The sequence below is a fragment of the Pinus tabuliformis genome, chromosome 6, assembly GCF_031772625.1.
Source record: "Pinus tabuliformis cultivar Carrire ecotype Pingquan chromosome 6, CPIR1, whole genome shotgun sequence".
NCBI lineage: Eukaryota > Viridiplantae > Streptophyta > Pinopsida > Pinales > Pinaceae > Pinus > Pinus tabuliformis.
The window spans coordinates 130121759-130134501 of NC_142292.1; positions in this window are offsets into that span (position 1 = coordinate 130121759).

A 12743-nucleotide genomic window follows, 5' to 3' on the forward strand; every position below is an offset into this window, starting at 1 on the left:
TTGCTATTGTGTCACTCTTTCTGGATGTGCTGATCTCTTGGCACTATCTCTGCCTCTCTGTCTCTTTGTACTCAATGCCCCTCAGTTGCAACTCTGATCACTGATTCTATCTCTCTTAGCAAACCCTGCTCTATAGAATAGAATGACTGATCATTTGGTGTGTTCTCTAAGTGACCCTTAAGCCCCCTCTTATCGTTTTCTCATTGACATATCAATGGTTAAGATTAAGTCCCTAATCAATGGCTAAGATTAGATATGGCTTGATCCATGTCTTTTGGAGCATTCTAACATAGTTTTATATTAAACCACATTAATATTTTACTCTATTAAAAATATTAATTATTTTAATATCTTCTAAACAAACCCATTTTGGGTATTGATTATCTCACGTGCTCCAACCTCTCCAACAAATTTCGTGGCTAGAGCACATCTGATGCTACCAAAAATCAACACATGTGGCCTCCTGGACTGTTAGGATCTACTTCTTCCTGATTTCCAAAAAAATTAGTCTGCTAAGTATTTGTGCAGACGGTGACATTGTAGAAAAGACCTTTCTAGTCTCACCTATCTCCACTAAAAAAATAAATCAATTCCAGTAATAATTCTTCCTTTTTGAGTCTCTCCCATGTTCTAGTCTGACTTTTTAGGCATTTGAGTTTATAAATGATATTGTCCATGGCTGACCTATGTTCAGAGCACATGGGTGTATTCCAAAATTCCTTGACGTTAGAGGTATAACAATCATCCAACAACTATGTCCGATTGAATTTGAAATATACCCCTCTTCTAATCGACTCCACCCTCTAGGATAAGACAATATGACAGTGGTTGGAAAAATATGAATGTTCCACATGTGAACGAAGATTCCCTATAGTAACACGTAACTCTTGATGGACCAGGAATCTCTCAAGCCTTTTAAAAATATAAGAGTCATGCTTCTCCCATGGAACCAAGTAAGAACTAGTGAATTAGGATAGATATACGCTAGGTGATTCTCTTCAAACAGACAGTTAAGTTTGGCAGCCATAGGATCATCGTGGCCATTTTTACCCCAATCCTCCTCACAGTTCAAAGTGGCGTTAAAATCCCGACCAAAAATAACTGACCCTATTTGCAAGATGTTAGATGCCTCCATCCTATCTGAAAAAGTGTTCTGACTATCATAGGGAGCATAAATGTTGCAAATGTCAACCCTCTCTTCCAACGCATGAATGTGACCAGAGAGTAGAATACTAGCAAAGAATTTCTAAGCACAAAAATTGGCCTAGTGTGGGTCCCATAGAGCCACCGTTCCCCCAGACAAGCCACAGGAATCAACAACAACCACATGTGAAGTTGAGGAAATGGATAGAAAATAGGAAATGGACAGAAAATAGGAAATGTCCCAAGTAGTATCTGACATTGTCTGTTGAATGAGAATGATTTATGGTCAGACAAAGTTCACAAGAAAACAAAGGGAGAGCTTCTTCAGGGCATCCCCTAAGCCCTCGTATTTAAAGAGATAATATTCATCAAGAACTAGGACCTAGAGGCTTCAATTCTCTTAGGGCCCCATATGAGGAATAATCTAGAATCGACACGTCCTCCAAAACTTTAAGAATATAATTCAAATCTACAGTTGATAGTTGACCCAATTTTGGAACCTAATGGCGTCTACCACCCTTCCCTCCACCCCAATGTGTATTAACGTTTCAGGTTGAATTAGGGCTAATCAAGGGACCCTTCCCTTTATGGACCGTGAAGGAGCAGAGATTCAAGGCCGGATTTAAGAGAAGAAATTCCAGGTCACTATCAACACAATTATGCAGAAAAGAAGGGTGGTCACCCACGGGCTCGGAGGGGAAGAGATTAGAAACGACAATGGAGGGATTTTGGTAAGCCAAGATCAAAGGGGGTTATGTGCAGGGGGGAGAAGAGGGGTGGAGCCACCAATGTTCAGGTAGTAGGAAAGGATGAGAGAGAGTATTCGAAGAGAAAAGGGTAGCCGAGAGGTGTGGATTCAAAGATAATTATGTCGTAGTCCCCCCCAAATCAAGACGCAAGGGTAGGTGGGAATCCAAAGGAGGAGAAGATGATAAATCAATAGGGGAAGAATAAAAATGTACAACAAAATCATCAAGGGAGGATTAATTATCCAAGTCTGAGTCTGATTGTTGAAAATTATTCTAAGCATATTTTTTCATCGCCTCCCTTGTATCTGAAGTCTATGTTGAATGTGCCATGGGCATCATTCCAAGAGGTTCCCCATTTGATGACATAACATACATCGAAAAGGTATGCCCCAGTAATCAAGCCTTTGATAGAAATGACAAGAGTCCCATTCCATCTCGATGCTACCTGACAACCAACCAGAAAAATAGACTTCCACTTGAATCCATGCAACCCTCTTGTCCCTAGCCCCCAAGATGCAATGGTCCATGTACCTGAATTTACCCACCACGTTTCCAATTGCCATCAGTTCCTGCCTGGTCCAATATTCTAGTGGCAATCCTGAAATATTTACCTAGACTAGGTTATTATGAGGAGTATCCAACTGTGGGTTAAAACCCACACACCACCCACATAATTGTAGGAAACCCCTCCGTCGAACCCATGGTCTCGAAAAAAAGGGTTCGGTGTTGTCTTAGTGAATAAAATGGAAAGAGAACTAGTGATTTAACAAGTCACTAACCTTTGAAGTATATCCCAGGATGGGAGTCCATTGAGTAGCTATCCATCGAGCCATGTCCAAATCTCTAGTCTCTGAATAGTGCCATCATACAATAAGGGCTCGATTCTGCAAGCTGATAACTCTATCCTACAGAATGTCATGCCTGAAGCTCAGAATTTTTATTTCCACCTACCCACATATGGGTTTATGTTTTCAACCAAGAGGGTGAACAACATTCGCCACGTGGCGAGTGACTGCATGCATGTCAGATGTCACCTTGTCACCCAAAAGCAGGGTGGGAAAAGTGCCATGTGTATCACATAGGACATCGTTCATGTGAATAGAACTTCCCCTTTCAGCCTCTAACATGGCCCAAGTGAAGGCGTTGTGTAGGGAGATGTCAACATCAAGAGAGTCTCCCATGATTGGACCCACCCGGTCCACTGTGTCCCCAACATGCATCACCACCTTCTATGCAGTATTTAAACAAAGCATCCACTTTCGAACGAGCCTTTAATGTCAACTCGGAGAGAAATAGTGATCTCACCTACCCCTGCATGTCTAGACAATGAATGAAGTCCCAAGGAAAATGTTGTAGTACATCGCAAAATTTGAAAATAAGAGACCCTCGAGAGTCTAGTGAAATCCACCTCATCCACCCATAAGCCAGAATGCTTAAAAAGGAAACCCCATATCACCCCAAAGCCCTGGGAAGGTGTGCAACCCGGTAGTAATAATGAACATCGAACCATCCGAACCAAACCATTGGATGTAAAAATGCTTGTGCAAAGATCCACCTAAGAATGTATGTGAGTAGAATTCAAAAATGGCAAGTAGTAGGGTTTAGTAGAGGGCATCATGGTCGAGAAAGGTGAAAAACGAGTACTCAAAATGTCATAGACCATCAAGTCTTGATGCTAGGAAAAATCGTCAACTACCCCACCCTACCCACAAATGATGTTGGAGATGACTGGAAAACAAAAGGTCCAAATTGAGCAGACTGTGAAATGATTAGTGGACTGTAATACCAACACATAGGTATCCACAGGAGATTGTGAGATGAAGATCGAACCCCATTACTAACAACAACAACAACACCAGCATCCAAAATGGTTCCACCTCTTTGAATACAAAAATATTTACACTGAGGTGAGACAATGAAGTAATTTATCGACTTATACAATAGGAAAATTTAATTATTCTACTCGAGTTGTGTACCAGCCTCAATATCCTCCACTATAGAGATTTTAAAAAGGATTTGACTCCACCCATGCATTGACACCTATTTCATCAACTTAAAATGGACTGCGCACATTCTGAACATGATGTATACAATACAACATAGTAGAAGGATAATATGCAAAGTCTAATTAAGTGGAAAGTTGCAGCTTCCCACCACCATGAATTCCTTTCCCAGATGAAATGAAGAAAGACTACGCTCCAAGGTAAAGAGCTCCAAATACCTGAAACAAAGTCGAACCCTATAAACTTCCAATCATCCAAAACAACACATGGATCATCTCAAACACTATCACCCCCCTCACACTAGTCCCTGATGACCTCCTTTAACTTGTGCCTATTTAACATTGGCGATGACTCAAAGTAGTACTAGCCCTACAAGTTTGTAGAACTCCTCCACATTTACAGACCTCCAAGGACCCGAGCTCCTCCACATACACAGTGCTCCCCCATAATCACGAAACACCTCCATGATACGGAACACCTCCACACTCAAAGAGAACTTGTCCCTCCACGTTCACAGTCGCAGAACTCCTCAACGAACTTCTTCAAGGTCCCGATCTCCTCTGCTTACATAGAGCTCCCCCACAATCAAAGAACACCTCCACATTCTGAAACACCTCCATGGTAATAGAGCTCTTTTCCCTCCATGTTCATGGTCACAGAACTACTCAAAAAACATCTCCAAGGTCCGCTTACACAGAGCTCCCCCAAAATCAAAGAACATCTCCACATTCTAAATTGCGTCCTTTCCTTTCTCATTTGACCTGTGACAAAAACACAGCCACACTCTCAAAAACTAGTCTATAGTCGAATTTGACTGAATTTTTCGGGAAAATAGGTTTGAGGGAAACTGGATCACGTGATTTCACAATCCATTGTGCCAAAATTTATGGATTCACATGTTGATAGAAACCCCATTCGATGTATTTAGCAATGAAGCCTCTATTCTATTCAATGGTAGAATCCCGAGCCCTGACAACAAGGAAAAGATGATATCTTATGCTACTATGTATCCACATACATATCATAATTTGGTTAGCGATGCGATTATAACTTTGTTGTATGGTTGAAAAATGAATGTGATAACGGTTCCTCGGACAAAGATTATTATAGTAAATTCACTATTATAGCAAGTTGATGAATAATAAATTTGGAAAATAACTATCATAGATCTATTTTAAGTAATATGAGACGAGAGGTATCAAATTTCTTAAAGTGCAAATTTATTTAGAGTACAAAATGTAATGTGTTATTTTTCATTGTTTAATAAATTGTATTTTTGAATGCTAAATATAGTATATATAGGACCAAATAAATGTTTTAATCATGAAAACTTAACTTTTTCATGATATATACATAAATTTTTTAAATTTTATATAATATATACCTAATTTACATTAAATTATTTTACATCGCATGTACATCGAGACATTTTATCATGCAAATTTAAATGGATTCTTATTATTAATATATTTTTAAGTATATGTTGATACTAATTCTTATTTAAATATTTTATTGATAACCCACATTGAATATTTTTTTATAGATAACATTAAAATGTTTCATTTTAACAATTTTTTTCTATATATAGATATATATGAAGTTGATATCGACTTATATTAGTTAACATAAATATTCAAATGGTTTATTTAAATCTTTTGTTGAAATATTTTTGGAAAAATATAAATTTTAATTCATTTTTTATTATAGTCAAAACTATTTTTCTTTTTAGAATATAATTTATAATTTTTGTTTTTATTTTAAAAAAAGATGAAGACATAGACAAACTTACACATTTGGTCGTACTTGACTTTAAAATGAACCTCTTGGCTCAATAATTCTACATAGTAGAGATCACCAATATGATAAATATATAGACAATAAAATTGTCGAGGTGAATACCTTCACACTCGCCTATTCCTCGATACTTAATACGATCATGTGAAGGGATGCCGCCACAGGATTGATGGACACTTCCCGACAGAGTCAGTGAGGCACATATCTTCCCTTCTCTATATACGATGAATTTTTTGTGATATTAGAAATTTCCAGATGTCAGGAGTTTTTGCAATGATGTTAGAAATTTCCAACATCAGAAGTTTACAGATATTAGATTATATGTTTTCTTTTTTCCCTAAATATTAAATATTTAATGTTGTGAGTGGATATTCTTTTCAAGTATAAATAAAATCTTGATAGAAAAGAGTCTAGAGATAAGATTACGATACAAGATTGATATATATATATTAATTTGCAGAATGAATTGTGTGAGACAAGTAGGCTACAAGTGTTGAGCTTAGCGTTAGAGGAAACGGTGGATTCTTCACACAATAGCTCACAGCATCGAGCAACATAGAATCCTTTAGAAGGAATGATCGATAAGAAGAAGAGTGTCGAGATCTATCCTTGACCACTGAGTTTTCTCGGCCAGAATCACCATTGCTATGGAGAAGAAATAAAAAAATGTAGAACTGACAGAACCTCGAATTACGACAACCAAGCTCAGGGAGATTTCCTCAAAATGAGAATGCGAGGTGGAGGATTTTTCTAGGAGTCCGCTTAAAAGAAGAGATCCCAAGAATTATATAAGACATTTGTTGCAAGAAATAAAAAGGACGTGGACATATGGTGTAACTTGTCGCTAGATTATGAAATGTGAAGTTTGTAATTTTTTTAAAAAATTAACATATCCGCGTATTGTTGAAATGTGGCAACAAGAATATTCCAATTTTAATTTGTCCTTGAATTAAAATTGAGAATTAAAATTCAAATTTAGTTTCACCAGCTGTATGAAAAATAATTAAATAATTCATCTTGAGTTAATTAGTTGGAGAATTTCAAGCATGAAGTCTTTGTGAAGTCATGCAACAATTATCCCTTTGATTGAGGAAGTTATCCATTAATTAAGGAGATAAGGATGAGTTGTATTTGAGTTGTAATTAGTTAGGTCAGTTAACTAAGTTTAGTCTAGTTAACTTAGTTCCAAACAGTTTGAGGAACTAATTGTGAGTTCAGTCATTTAATGCAAGCATGCATGAAACTAGTGTACTCTAAATAACTGAATATTCTCTCATAAATAACTCATGCATGTCAGTTCAGACAAAGACCCAGTTGAGATTAAAGGAAGGGATAGTGTACTATCAGTTGCAAGAATTTTCCTACAAGAAAATCTCTTACATGTAGAAGGAATTCATTCCTTGAGATTTGCATAGTTTTACAGTGTTTTGGAGCAGTGTGTGAGATCAATTTCACACAAGGCTATAGTAGGAACACCTAGGGAAAACAACGTAAGGAAATATGAGGCTTGGAGGGCAGAGGGAAAGGCATATGAGTTGTCTAGTCTATCTATGAGCAGTGAGAGGGATTGTACTGAGAGCTGGATAGGTATGACAACTAAATATTTGTCTAATCCTAAGATATTACTTATATGATAATATAGATAGCAGGGCTTTCAGCTAATGCTTTCCCCAGAGTATTCTTCTGTGTTTCATGTGTATTGATTCTTCTTCTCTGTTATACGTGTTCTGTTTGATCTTGCTCTAATTGATTAAGCTTCCGTAAGTTTCATTATAGAAGTAGATTAAGTATTTTTCTTTAGTCTATTGCATAATCAAGTTACTCTACAGTGAAAATTTATACATGGTATCGGAGCAAAGGTGATCAGAGATGTGAACAGTATACTGAGGAGGGAAATTCGAAGGTTGAAGTTCTTGATTGCAGGTACAAAATCGAATTCTTATCACATCTCAAAGTTCACCAATGGCATTCAATGGCTTGAGACTTGAGTATGCATTGGATGGCAGCTCAAATTACATAGCATGGAAGTGGTATTAGAAGACAACGGTTTGAAGGATTTCAATGATCAAGAAATCCCCAAGCTAGCTGCAACTAATGCACAAGAATTAGTTGAATGGAAGAAGTGTGTGGTGAAGGTGAGGAGGATTCTTCTGGAGGGAGTTCGAGACCATATTGTCTTGAGTCTCCATGGGAAGGAGACTCCGTTTTCAATGTGAAAGACATTGAAGGACCTATATGAGAACAGTAGTGACCAGAGGAAACTGCCACTCAAGGATAAGCTTCGGAAAATCAAGTGTGAAAACAGCGACACTATTTCTACATATCTAAACAAGCTCACCACCTGCAGATATGAGCTTGGTAACGTGGGAATAACGATAACCGATGATGATATGGCGACTCTTTTTATCCTCAGTCTTCCTAAGAGCTGGCATAGCTACTAGGACTGAGTGAATGGAAGAGAGAAACTGTTGTATTAGGAATGACTGTGGTCAGATCTGATGCAGGAAGAGATCAGGAGGAGCACCAGAGATGGTTCTTCATCTAAGCATGATGATGAAGAAAATCTAGCCTTAGCAAGTAAGGCAAGGAAAATGAAAGGGAAGGCTTCCCATTCAAAATCAAGTTCTTATCATGGTAGGAAGAAGATTGACAAATCTAAAGTGAGATTCTTTAATTTTCATGAGGTGGGCCATTATGCAACTAATTGTCCATTGAAGAAATCCTAGAAGGGATCCTCCAAAGGATCAGAAGGTGAGGTACTGGCCTCTCAGTTCGAATTGGATTTTACCCTTATCGCATGTATGGTTCCATCAATGGTGGGTTATGTTTGGTATCTGGACAGTGGAGCCTCATTCCACATGATCGGCGATAAGAGTTTATTTAGTGCCTTGGAGGAGAAAGACCTCAAGATGAACATAGAGATGGGTGATGATGGAAAGTACAATGTTTCATGTGAAGGTAGAATTGTTTTTTAGAGGGAGCATGGAGCTCCTCTCACCCTGACTGATGTAAAGTATGTGCCTGGACTGAAGAAGAACTTGGTATCAGTCGTGATGTTGGAAGACAAAGGCTATGATGTAGTCTTCCGTAAAGGAAAGGCGTTCCCGAGACACAAAGCCACGAGTCAGACCAAGAGGATTGGGATTCGAGTGAAGAATCTCTACAAGCTGGAGGTAGATGATTGTGCTACATTGAGTTCGAAAGTAGAATTGGTGCAAAGCCAAGACATTGGCAAGTTATGGCATAGGCGGTTGGGCCACTTGCATCATGGGGCCTTGAAGAAAATGCAATAGATTTCTACCAGACTTCCCAAAGGTAAACTTGAGCAAGTGGACACATGAAAAGGTTGTACCTTGGGAAAGTACACCAAGTCTTCCTTTCATGATCGAGATAGTCGAGTTGAAGCAATCATGGTGCGAGTTCATACTGATGTGTGTGGACCATTCTTGACAACATCCACCACGAAATGAAGGTATTATGTGATTTTCGTTGATGATTTTTCTCGTAAATTTGGATCTATTTCATGCAAAAGAAGGACCAAACCTTCTCAAAGTTTTGTGAGTTCAAAGCTTTGGTTGAGAAAGAATCAGGGAAGAAGATCAAGGCCTTGAGAAGCGACAATGGTGGAGATTATGTCTCTCAAGAGTTTAAGGAATTTTGTGTAGTGGAAGGAATTAAATAAGAGTTGACGATACCTCATAACCCACAACAGAATGGGGTGGCCGAAAGGAAGAACAGAATGATTGTGAGGGCAGCTCAGGCGATGCTGTGTGACCAAGGCCTACCACTTCATTTGTGGGTTGAGGCATGCAACACAATGGTCCATTTGCAGAATAGAAGCCCACATTGTATACATGGGATGAAGACACTAAAGGAAGCTTTCTTTGGGAAGAGACCAAATGTGGGTCACTTCAGGATCTTTGGCTCATTAGTATATTTCCATGTGACCAAGGATGCCTGGAAGAAGCTTGAGCTAATAGCTAAGTTGGGGATACTTGTGGGGTGCATTGATACACCCCAAAAATATCGAGTGGACTTGCCTACTAGTCAGAGGACAGTGGTTCACAAAGATCTCAAGTTTGATGAGCAAAAGGCCATGCGAGTTTCCCTTGAGAGGGAGCTCCAACTACAGGCTCTGGAGTAACTTTTGGTTCCTAAGGAGGAGGAGCCTTAGATTGATGCGGAGCAGCCGCATGCAGAGGTTCCAGGAGCGGAGACATCCACTCAAGCAGAGTCTTCTAGAGAGGGACATAAGTGCACAAGAGAATATGATATATTATTGTTGAATGCAAGAGAATGTGGGAGAACCATATTCTCAGCACAGACAGAGGAGGTCACTTGAGCGGTACACTAGATACATGGCCCTTATTGGGTAATGTGTTGAGACTGAGCCATCTTCCTTTGAGGAAGCAGTGCAACAACCGATTTGGGTTGATGCTATGGTGGAGGAGTATGACTGCATAGTTTGAAACATTGTTTGGGATGTAGTTCCAAGACTGGAGAACAATTCAGTTGTGAGTTCCTGTTGGCTTTACAAGGTAAAGCAAGCTGTTGATGGTAGTGTGGAGAAACATAAGGTAATATTTGTTGCCCGTGGTTTCTCATAGGTCAAGGGTATCGACTATGATGAGACTTTTTCTCTTGTAGCAAGGTACTCATCTATCAGATCGATGTTGGCACTATCAGCACATATGGGTTGGAATATCCATCATATGGATGTGAAGACTACATTCCTCAATGTTAAGATTGAGGAAGAGGTGTACAAAGAGTAGCCAGAAGGTTTTGAGACCTTCGATCATGAGTTGCATGTGTGCCGACTTAAGAGATATTTGTACGGGCTGAAGCAAGCACCTCGTGCTTGGTACACTAAGATCAACAACTACTTCACTGGGTTGGGCTTCACAAAGAGTGAATCGGATGTGAACTTGTACCACATCATGGTAGAAGGTAAGCAGTTGATTATTGTGCTTTATGTTGATGATATCATATTGACAGGTGATGATCAGTTGATCATGTCTTGTAAGGACAACCTTGCAAGAGAATTCGAGATGAAAGACATGGGTCTCATGCACTACTTCCTTGGCATGAAGTGTGAAAGAAGGATGGGTAGTTGTTTGTGTCTCAAGGCAAGTATGCCAATGAGATACTCAGGACATTCCACATGGAGAAGTGCAAGCCCATGTAGACTCCTCTAGCAGGTAACTGGAGGAAGGAGGATGCTACTTCAGGAGAAATAGTAGAGGCTAGTGTATATCGGAAACTTGTGGGTTCACTGATGTACTTAGTGAACACATGACCAGATTTGTGATATGCGGTGAACTAGCTGAGTCAAGCTATGGTTTAGCCTACCAAGATGTTTTGGAAGGCAGCTAAGCATCTTTTGAGATACCTCAGAGGCACATCTCAGTATGGATTATGGTATAGATGGATAGATTGAGTGAAGCTACAGGGCTTCACAGATAAAGATTGGGTAGGGAGTCCATCATATCGAAAGAGCACATCAGGAAGTATTTTCAACCTTGGGTCAGCTGCAACTTCTTGGTACAACAAGAAACAAAGGTCAGTTGCACTCAACTCAACAGAGGATGAATACATGGCTGTAAGTCAGGCAGCACGTGAGGCCATTTGGATGCAGAAAATTCTATTTGGTTTGTTTGATCAAAGGATGGATCCAACTATGATCTATTGTGAAAATCAGAGCTGCATCAGACTCTCCAAGAATCCAGTATTTCATGACAAGTCCAAGCACATCGAAATTCGATATCATCATCTCAGAGACTGTGTGGCGAGGAGGATCATGTTGTTGCAGTATATTTCAACTGAGGAGCAAGATGTTGACATTTTGACTAAGGTATTGTCAAAGTGTAAATTCGAGTTCCATAGAGAGAGGATCGGGGTGGCAGATAATCCCTTTCTTGTTGAGAGGGAGTGTTGAAATGTGGCAACAAGAATATTCCAATTTTAATTTGTCCTTGAATTAAAATTGAGAATTAAAATTCGAATTTAGTCTCACCAGCTATTTGAAAAATAATTGATTAATTCATCTTGAGCTTATTAGTTGGAGAAGTTCAAACATGAAGTCTTTGTGAAGTCATGCAACACTTATCCCTTTGATTGAGGAAGTTATCCCTTAATTAAGGAGATAAGGATGAGTTTTATTTGAGTTGTAATTAGTTAGGTCAGTTAACTGAGTTTAGTCCAGTTAAATTAGTTCCAAACAATTTGAGGAACTAATTGTGAGTTCAATTAGTTAATGCATTCATGCATGAAACTAGTGTACTCCAGATAACTGAATATTCTGTCATAAATTACTCATGCATGTCAATTCAGACAAAGACCCAGTTGAGATTAAAGGCAAGGATAGTGTACTATTAGTTGCAAGAATTTTCCTATAAGAAAATCTCTTACATGCATAAGGAATTCATTCCTTGATATTTGTACAGTTTTACAGTGTGTTGGAGGAGTGTGCGAGATCAGTGTCACACAAGGTTACAACAGGAACACCCAGGGAAAATAGCACAAGGAAATAGGAGGATTGGAGGGCAGAGGGCAGAGGAAAGGAATATGAGTTGTCTAGTCTATCTATGAGCAGTGACAGGGATTGTACTGAGAGCTGGATAGCTGTGACAACTAAAGCTTTGTGTAATCCTGAGATATTTCCACTTGTATGGTAATACAGATAGCGGGGTTTTTAGCTAAGGCTTTCCCCAGAGTATTCTTTTGTGTTTCATGTGTATTGATTCTTCTTCTCTATTATATGTGTTCTGTTTGATCTTGCTCAAATTGATTCAGCTTTCGCAAGTTTGATTGTAAAAGTAGATTAAGTATTTTTTTTTAGTCTATTGCATAATCAGGTTAATCTACAATGATAATTTCTACACGTATATGTGAAGTGTGAAGTGTTTATGTCTTTATAATAAAGGTTTAAATATTATATATGCTTTTATATTTATTATGAAACATGTATAATTATATATGGATATTTTGAATATGATATTTTTAAAGGGGAAGGGTCATTATTATTAAAGTCTAAAAGGGTAATAATTAAATATTT